This window comes from Triticum dicoccoides, chromosome 1B (assembly GCF_002162155.2).
Source record: "Triticum dicoccoides isolate Atlit2015 ecotype Zavitan chromosome 1B, WEW_v2.0, whole genome shotgun sequence".
Taxonomy (NCBI): Eukaryota; Viridiplantae; Streptophyta; class Magnoliopsida; order Poales; family Poaceae; genus Triticum; species Triticum dicoccoides.
This window is the reverse complement of record NC_041381.1, coordinates 348,589,252-348,599,567: the sequence shown is the minus strand read 5'-3', so window position 1 is coordinate 348,599,567 and position 10,316 is coordinate 348,589,252.

The window sequence follows — 10,316 nt, the reverse complement described above, 5'->3', positions numbered from 1 at the left end:
ATGGGCTTGAGCTGGCTGATGAAGCTTCTTTGAATGGAACTGACACACTTCACACTTGGTTACTAGTACCATTGCATCCTGGAGGGCAGTGGGCCAGAAGAAACCTTGCCAGAAGGACTTGCCAGCAAGGGCCCTCGACCCTATGTGGGAGTGATTACTCGCAAGTATACGTGATAGTTGTAGCCTCTTTCGATAAGTAAGAGTGTCGAACCCAACAAGGAGCTAAAGGTAGAACAAATACTCTCTCAAGTCCTATCAGCCACTGATACGACTCTACGCACGCTGGACATTCGCTTTACCTAGAACAAGTATGAAACTAGAGGTACTTTGTAGGTGTGAAAGGATAGGTTTGCAAGATAATAAAGAGAACGTAAACATAAACTAGGGGATGTTTAGATAAAGATGCAATAAAGTAAATATAGCAAGTGTGGAAAAGTGGTGGTAGGAGTTGTGAAATTGTCCCTAAGCAATTGACTATGTTACTAGACCAGTAATCACTATTGCAATTCTATTTGAGGGAGAGGCATAAGCTAACATACTTTCTCTACTTGGATCATATGCACTTATGATTGGAACTCTAGCAAGCATCCGCAAATACTAAATATTCATTAAGGTAAAACCCAACCATAGCATTAAAGTATCAAGTCCCCTTTATCCCATACGCAAACAACCTACTTACTCGGGTCTATGCTTCTGTCACTCACGCCACCCACCATAAGCAAATCATAAACATATTGCAAACCCTACAGCGGGAATCCCTCATGCTTGCGTGACACGGAGGGCACAATCGGACAACACCAATAATAAAACATGCAACTCAAACCAATCATAGCAATTCATCAATCACCGATAGGACAACGAAAATCTACTCAGACATCATAGGATGGCAACACATCATTGGAAAATAATATGAAGCATAAAGCACCATGTTCAAGTAGAGGGTACGGCGGGTTGCGGGAGAGTGGACCACTGGATATAGATGGGGGAAGGTGATGGAGATGTTGGTGAAGATGACGGCGGTGTTGGTGAAGATCGCGGTGATGATGATGGCCCCCGGCGGCGTTCCGGCGCCACCGGAAGCAAGGGGGAGAGTGCCCCCCTTCTTCTTCGTCTTCCTTGACCTCCTCCCTAGATGGGAGAAGGGTTTCCCCTCTGGTCCTTGGCTCCCATGGCGTGGGAGGGGCGAGAGCCCCTCCGAGATTGGATCTATCTCTCTGTTTCTGCGTTCTCAGATTCTGCCCCTTCACTGTTTCTTTTATATTCGGAGATCCGCAACTCGATTGGGGTGAATCTTTCGCCCAGATATTTCTCATAAAATTAGCTTTCTTGCAGCAAAAGAAGAGCGTCAACTGCCTTATGGGGGCCCAGGAGAGTCCAGGGAACGCCTACCTCCCTGGGGCGTGCCCCCTATCTCCTGGCCCCCTCGGGCACCATCTCGCGTTGATTTTACTTCCCAAAAATGACAAATATTCCAAAATAATTCTCCGTCCGTTTTTATCCCGTTTGGACTCTGTTTGATATTGGGTTTCTGCGAAACAAAAAACATACAACAGACAGGAACTGGCACTGGGCACTGGATCAATATGTTAGTCCCAAAAATAATATAAAAAGTTGCCAAAAGTATATGAAAGTTGAAGGATATTGGCATGGAACAATCAAAAATTATAGATACGACGGAGACGTATCATCATCCCCAAGCTTAATTCCTGCTCGTCCTCGAGTAGGTAAATGATAAAAAAGATAATTTTTGATGTGGATTGCTACCTAGCATAATCTTGATCATATGTCTAATCATGGCATGAATATTAAGACACGAGTGATTCAAAGCAATAGTCTATCATTTGACATAAAAACAATAATACTTCGAGCGTACCAATAAAGCAATCATGTCTTTTCAAAACAACAAGGCCAAAGCAAGCTTATCCCTACAAAATCATATAATTTGGCCATGCTTCATTTTCGTCACACAAAATGCCCCCATCATGCACAACACCGATGACAAACTGAGCAATTGCTTCATACTTTTTAACGCGCTTCAGCTTTTTCAACCCTTACGCAATACATGAGCGCAAGCCATGGATATAGCATTATAGGTGGAATAGAATGTAATGGTGGAGGTTTATATGGAGAAGACAAAAAAGGGAGGAAGTCTCACATCGACGCGGCTAATCAATGGGCTATGGAGATGCCCATCAATTGATGTCAATGCGAGTAGTAGGGATTGCCATGCAACGGATGCACTAAGAGCTATAAGTGTATGAAAGCTCAAACTGAAACTAAGTGGGTGTGCATCCAACTTTCTTGCTCATGAAGACCTAGGGCATTTTAGGAAGCCCATCGTTGGAATATACAAGCCAAGTTCTATAATGAAGAATTCTCACTAGTATATGAAAGTGACAACATAGGAGACTCTCTATATGAAGAACATGGTGCTACTTTGAAGCACAAGTGTGGAAAAAGGATAGTAACATTGCCCCTTTTCTTTTTCTTTTCTTTTTTTTCCTTTTTTTTCTTTTTTCGGTGGGCTTCTTTGGCCCCCCTTTTTTATTTAGGCTTATCTGGCCTTTCTTTTTTTTTCATGGGGCAATGCTCTATAATGATGATCATCACACTTTTATTTACTTACAACTCAAAATTACAACGATACTGGGACAAATATATGACTCTATATGAATGCTTCCGGCGGTGTACCGGGATGGCCAATGATCTAGCGTAGCAATGACATCAAAAAATGGACAAGCCATGAACACATCATGCTAGCTATCTTACGATCATGCAAAGCAATATGACAATGAATGCTCAAGTCATGTATATGATGATGATGAAAGTTGGATGGCAATATATCTCGGAATGGCTATGGAAATGCCATGATAGGTAGGTAAGGTGTCTGTTTTGAGGAAGATATAAGGAGGCTTATGTGTGATAGAGTGTATCATATCACGGGGTTTGTATGCACCGGCGAAGTTTGCACCAACTCTCAAGGTGAGAAAGGGCAATGCACGGTACCGAAGGCTAGCAATGATGGAAAGGTAAAAGTGCGTATAATCCATGGACTCACATTAGTCATAAAGAACTCATATACTTATTGCAAAAGTTTATTAGCCCTCAAAGCAAAGTACTACTACGCATGCCCCTAGGGGGATAGATTGGTAGGAAAAGACCATCGCTCGTCCCCGACTGCCACTCATAAGGAAGACAATCAAAGAAACACCCCATGCTTCAAATTTGTCACACAACAGTTACCATACGTGCATGCTATGGGACTTGCAAACCTCAACACAAGTGTCTCTACAATCCACAAGACCCACTAGCATGACTCTAATATCACCATCTTTATATCGCAAAACTATTGCAAGGAATCAAACATATCATATTCAACGATCTACAAGTTTATGTAGGATTTTATGACTAACCATGTGAATGACCAATTCCTGTCATCTCTCTAAATAGATATAAATGAAGCAAGAGAGTTTAATTCTTTCTACAAAAGATATGCCCACGCTCTAACAAATATAAATGAAGCAAAAGAGCATTCTACAAATGGCGATTTTCTATGTGAAGAGAAACAGGCAATCCAAACTTCAAACGATATACGTGAAGCACATGAAGCATTCTATAAAGCCATAATCAAAAGTTCTAAATGAAGTGCAATGATAATTCTATAAATCAACCAAGGAATATCTAATACCAGCATGGTGCATAAAAGAAAAGTGAAAACTAAATGCAAAAGATGCTCCAAGACTTGCACATAATGCATGAAGTTTATTATCCCTCGAAGCAAAGTACTACTACGCATGCCCCTAGGGGGATAGATTGGTAGGAAAAGACCATTGCTCGTCCCCGACCGCCACTCATAAGGAAGACAATCAAAGAAACACCCCATGCTTCAAATTTGTCACACAACGGTTACCATATGTGCATGCTACGGGACTTGCAAACCTCAACACAAGTGTCTCTACAATCCACAACTGCCCACTAGCATGACTCTAATATCATCGCCTTTATATCGCAAAACAATTGCAAGGAATCAAACATATCATATTCAGCGATCTACAAGTTTATGTAGGATTTTATGACTAACCATGTGAATGACCAATTCCTGTCATCTCTCTAAAAAGATATAAGTGAAGCAAGAGAGCTTAATTCTTTCCACAAAATATATGCCCACACTCTAACAAATATAAGTGAAGCAAAAGAGCATTCTACAAATGGCGGTTTTCTATGTGAAGAAAAACAGGCAATCCAAACTTCAAATGATATAAGTGAAGCACATGAAGCATTTTATAAAGCCATACTCAAAAGATTTAAGTGAAGTGCAATGAGCATTCTATAAATCAACCAAGGACTATCTCATACCAGCATGGTGCATAAAAGAAAAGTGAAAACTAAATGCAAAAGACGCTCCAAGAGTTGCACATAATGCACGAATGAAACGAATACGAAAACATACCGATACTTGTTGAAGAAAGAGGGGATGCCTTCCGGGGCACCCCCAAGCTTAGATGCTTGAGTCTCCTTGAATATTGACTTGGGGTGCCTCGGGCATCCCCAAGCTTGAGCTCTTGCCTCTCTTCCTTTTCCTCATATCGAGACATCCTCGATTAGACACTACATCCACACAAAACTTCAACAGAAAACTCGGTAAGATCCGTTAGTATAATAAAGCAAATCACTACTCTAAGTACTATTGAAAACCAATTCATATTTTGTTTTTGCATTGTATCTACTTTAATATAACTTTTTCATGGCTTAATCCACTGATATAAATTGATAAATTCATCAAAACAAGAAAACTATGCATCAAAAACAGAACAGTCTGTAGCAATATGAACATCCACCATACTTATAGTACCCCAAAAATTCTACCAAATTTAGGAAAAATAAACAAGTTGTATAGAAAGATATTTCAAAAGGAATCAGAAGCAATTGACGTTCCTGTTAAAAATGTAAAATCGCGCACTACAACCAAAGTTTCTGTACAGCACCGTACAAACCAACAAGCATTGTGAACATCCTAAAGGAAAACCTTGGCACATTATTTTTATAAAGCAATGGAATTGTACAAGGGGATAATTATTTTTGATGAAAAGTTTCTATAATCAAGATTCACAAAGTTTCCGTGAGCATGAACAAAGTTCAAGGAGCGCTCCCACTTCAGCAATGCTTGTCTTTCTCACTTTCACTTTCCTTTTTGAAAAGTTTTTGTATTCCCCTCTTTATTTTTTTGTTTTTAAACTATATGAAAGCACTCAACAGAAATAAATGACTCTCTAAAACTTCCAGGTTGTCTCCCTGGCAGCGCTTTCTTTAAAGCCATTAAGCTAGGCATTTAGTGCTCAAGTAATGAATCCACCCTGATCCCATGGTATATCAAAGCCAATTTTAATTAACAATGATTTGTAATTTAGTAGTGAGCACAAAGTAACATAAATCATGCAACAAAGAAGTCTAACTCTCTTCCTATGCATCGGCATGTCCTAAAAGAACAATTCATGCACACATAGTAAAGGCCAATGCATAGCATAAGCAGTTTCTTGCAATTCTATCATGTTGGAAACATAAAGAGGCAGCTATGTAGTTCCTCTCTCATAATAATTGCAAGTAGGAGCAGAAAGCACATGCATATTATATTCATCAAAATCATCATGTGCAATGGTAAAAGGCAACCCATTAATATAATCCTTACTAAGCGCAAACTTCTCCGATATAGTGTAGTCGGGAGAATTCAAAAAGATAATAGGACTATCATGCGTGGGTGCAATAGAAACAATTTCATGTTTAACATAAAGAACTATAGCAAGTTCATCTCCATAAGCATAATTCATATTGGCATCTTGTCCACAAGCATATCAAGCATCATCAAAAAGGGATATTTCAAGAGAATCAACGGGATCATAGCAATCATCCTTCGGTAAGCACGAAGGGGAATTAAACAATGTATGACTTGAAGAGTTACTATCATTAGAAGGTGGGCACGGGTGATCAATCCGCTCTTCCTCCTTTTGTTCTTCGCTCTCCTCATCATCTTTTTCATCCAATGAGCTCACGGTTTCATCACTTTCTTCTTCCATAGCTTCCTGCAAAATATTAGTCTCTTCTTGGACAACGGAGACTTTCTCAATAAATGCATTAATATAGTAATTGTATTCATAATTTTCATAGCAATATCTAAGTATAGCAAGATTTTCTGGTCTATAAACTGAATCATCAAAATCATCAAACACTTTAAACATAGATTCAACCTCATAAGCACCCATAAAAGCAACAAATTCTTCTATTTGTTCCACATCATAGTAATCAAAGATACCATTAGCATAAGAAGCTAAGGTTTCATTATCATTGAATTTGCATGAAAAGGGAAGGTGTGGAGCCTTCATCCTAGAGCAACAAGTATAATCGTGTATCACGCATAGTTGATGAGCATACCAACGCAACATAGAAATTTGATCCCATAATAGTTTCCCTTTTTGTGTCAAGCTATAATCCCTAAAGTATTCACGTTGATCCAACATGTCTCCCATAACATAACAGAATGGGGTTTTCTCAGGATTATTAAAGTAGTACATAATTTCTTTCACATAATGAACATCGAGGGTTTTAGGAGGTTCCCCATCTCCATGAGTAGCATCTACACCTAATTTTTTTGGTATTTCGTGTTCCATATCCATAACTAAAGATAGAGAACAACTTAGAACAGCAAATAAAAATTACTTAGCGATAAAGCAAACAAGCACACACGAGAATATACACCCCACGCTATGACTCCCCGGCAACGGCGCTAGAAAAAGGTCTTGATAACTCGCAAGTATACGGGATAGTTGTAGCCTATTTTGATAAGTAAGAGTGTCGAACCCAACGAGGAGCTAAAGGTAGAACAAATACTCTCTCAAGTCCTATCGGCCACTGATACGACTCTACACACGCTTGACGTTCGCTTTACCTAGAATAAGTATGAAACTAGAGGTACTTTGTAGGTGTGAAAGGATAAGTTTGCAAGATAATAAAGAGAACGTAAACATAAACTAGGGGCTGTTTAGATAAAGATGCAATAGAGTAAATATAGCGAGTGTGGAAAAGTGGTGGTAGGAGTTGTGAAATTGTCCCTAAGCAATTGACTATGTTACTAGACCGGTAATCACTATTGCAATTCTATTTGAGGGAGAGGCATAAGCTAACATACTTTCTCTACTTGGATCATATGCACTTATGATTGGAACTCTAGAAAGCATCCGCAAATACTAAAGATTCATTAAGGTAAAACCCAACCATAGCATTAAAGTATCAAGTCCCCTTTATCCCATACGCAAACAACCTACTTACTCGGGTCTGTGCTTCTGTCACTCACGCCACCCACCATAAGCAAATCATAAACATATTGAAAACTGAGGGAGTCCTAGATTAGGGGCTGTCCGGATGGCCGGACTATAGCCTTTGGCCGGACTCCTGGACTATGAAGATACAAGATTGAAGACTTTGTCCCGTGTCCGGATGGGACTTTCCTTGGCGTGGAAGGCAAGCTTGGCGATACGGATATGTAGATCTCCTACCATTGTAACCGACTCTGTGTAACCCTAACCCTCTTCGGTGCTTATATAAACCAGAGGGTTTTAGTCTGTAGGACGAACAACAATCATACCATAGGCTAGCTTCTAGGGTTTAGCCTCTTTGATCTCGTGGTAGATCTACTCTTGTACTACCCATATCATCAATATCAATCAAGCAAGAGTAGGGTTTTACCTCCATCGAGAGGGCCCGAACCTGGGTAAAAACATCGTGTCCCTTGTCTCCTGTTACCATCTGCCTAGACGCACAGTTCAGGACCCCCTACCTGAGATCCGCCAGTTTTGACACCGACATTGGTGCTTTCATGGAGAGTTCCTCTATGTCGTCATCTTTAGGCCCGATGGCTCCTTCGATCAACAACAACGATGCGGTCCAGGGTGAGACTTTTCTCCCCGGACAGATCTTCGTATTCGGTGGCTTTGCACTGCGGACCAATTCGCTTGGCCATCTGGAGCAGATTGAAAGCTACGCCCCTGGCCATCAGGTCAGATTTGGAAGTTTGAACTACACGGCTGACGTCCGTGGAGACTTGATCTTCGACGGGTTCGAGCCACAGCCAAGCGCGCCACACTGTCACGAAGGGCATGATCTAGCTCTGCCGCTGGACAGTGCCCTGGAGGCCGCACAAGTGTCCGCTCCGACCCTTAGCTCGGAGCCGACTGCGTCGATTGAGGACGGGTGGCTGGACACCGCCTCGGGGGCTACTATCTCTACGACGATTGAGCCGAACACCAACCATGTCCTTTGCGAAGCTCATGACTCCAAGGTGCCGGACTCCTCTCTGGACTCCGAACCTTCCGCGCCCCTACCAATCAAATCCGATTGGGCGCCGATCATGGAGTTCACTGCTGCGGACATCTTTCAGCACTCGCCCTGTGGCGACATCCTGAATTCGCTAAAGTTTCTCTCTTTATCAAGAGAGCCCTGGCCGGATTATGGTTAGGAAGGTTGGGATGCGGACGACGAAGAAATTCAAAGCCCACCCACCACCCACTTCGTAGTCACTATCGATGACTTAACCGACATGCTCGACTTCGACTCCGAAGGCATCGACGGTATGGACGACGATGCAGGAGACGACCAAGAACCAGCGCCTACAGGGCACTGGAAGGCCACCTCGTCATACGACATAGACATGGTGGACATCCAAAATGATGGGAATGGCGATGGAACAACGGAGGATGACCCCTCCAAGAAGCAGCCTAAGCGCCGGCGTCAGCAGCGCCGCTCTAAATCCTGCCACAGAAAAAATGGAGATTCCGACACCGGAGACAATAACACCCCGGATAGTGCCGAAGACAACCCCCTCCAGCAGAATTCAACGCAGGAGGATGGAGAAGCCAGCCCTCATGAGAGAGCGGTAGACAGAGAGGTAGACGACGATAATTACATGCCTCCCTCCGAAGACGAGGCAAGCCTCGACGACGACGAATTTTTCGTGCCAGAGGATCCCGTCGAACAAGAGTGTTTCAAACGCAGGCTTATGGCCACGGCAAGCAGCCTCAAGAAAAACTTGCAATAGCTTAGAGCTGACAAAGACTTGCTAGCCGACAGATGGACTGAAGTCCTCGCGGCCGAAGAGTATGAACTCGAACGCCCCTCCAAGAGCTACCCAAAACGCAAGTTGCTACCCCGATTAGAGGAGGAAGCACCTAAACCCACATCACCATCGCATGATACGGCCGACCGGCCACCTCGTGGCCACGACAGAGAGGCCTCTCGGCCCTCCACTCAAGCCGCACCCCGGCGCCGCTCAAAAAATACCAAGGCGCGGGGAAATGCGCCAGACCTGCGGGATATATTGGAGGACAAGGCAAGACAAACAAGATCAATCTACGGATCGCGTGGGCGCCCCACGATGCGTGATGATAACCATCACGCCAGATATGGCAATTCCGGCCGGGCCGAACACAGTAGACAAAGCTCATTTGAGTTGCATCGTGATATAGCTCAATACAGAGGTGCCGCACACCCACTATGCTTCACAGACGAAGTTATGGATCATCAAATCCCTGAGGGTTTCAAACCCGTAAACAATGAATCATACGATGGCACAACAGATCCTGCGGTCTGGATCGAGGACTATCTCCTTCATATCCACATGGCCCGTGGTGACGATCTACACGCCATCAAATACCTCCCACTCAAGCTTAAAGGACCAGCTCGGCATTGGCTTAACAGCTTGCCAGCAGAGTCAATTGGTTGTTGGGAAGACCTGGAAGCCGCATTCCTCGACAACTTCCAGGACACCTATGTGCGACCACCAGACGCCGATGACCTAAGCCACATAATTCAGCAGCCAGAAGAATCGGTCAAACAATTCTGGACACGGTTCCTAACCAAGAAAAATCAAATCATCGACTGTCCGGATGCAGAGGCCCTTGCAGCCTTCAAACATAACATCCGCGATGAGTGGCTTGCCCGGCACCTAGGACAGGAAAAGCTGAAATCCATGGCAGCCCTCACAACACTCATGACCCGCTTTTACGCGGGAGAGGATAGCTGGCTAGCTCGTAGTAACAACATGACCAAGAGCCCTGGTAGTTCGGATACCAAGGACAGCAATGGCAGGTCGCGTCGCAACAAGCACAAGCGCCGCATTAATGGCGATACTGTTGAAGATACGGCAGCCAATGCTGGATTCAGAGGCTCTAAACCCGGTCAGCGGAAAAAGCCATTCAAAAGAAATACTCCGGGCCCATCCAATTTGGACCGAATACTCGACCGCTCGTGCCAGATACACGGCACCCCCG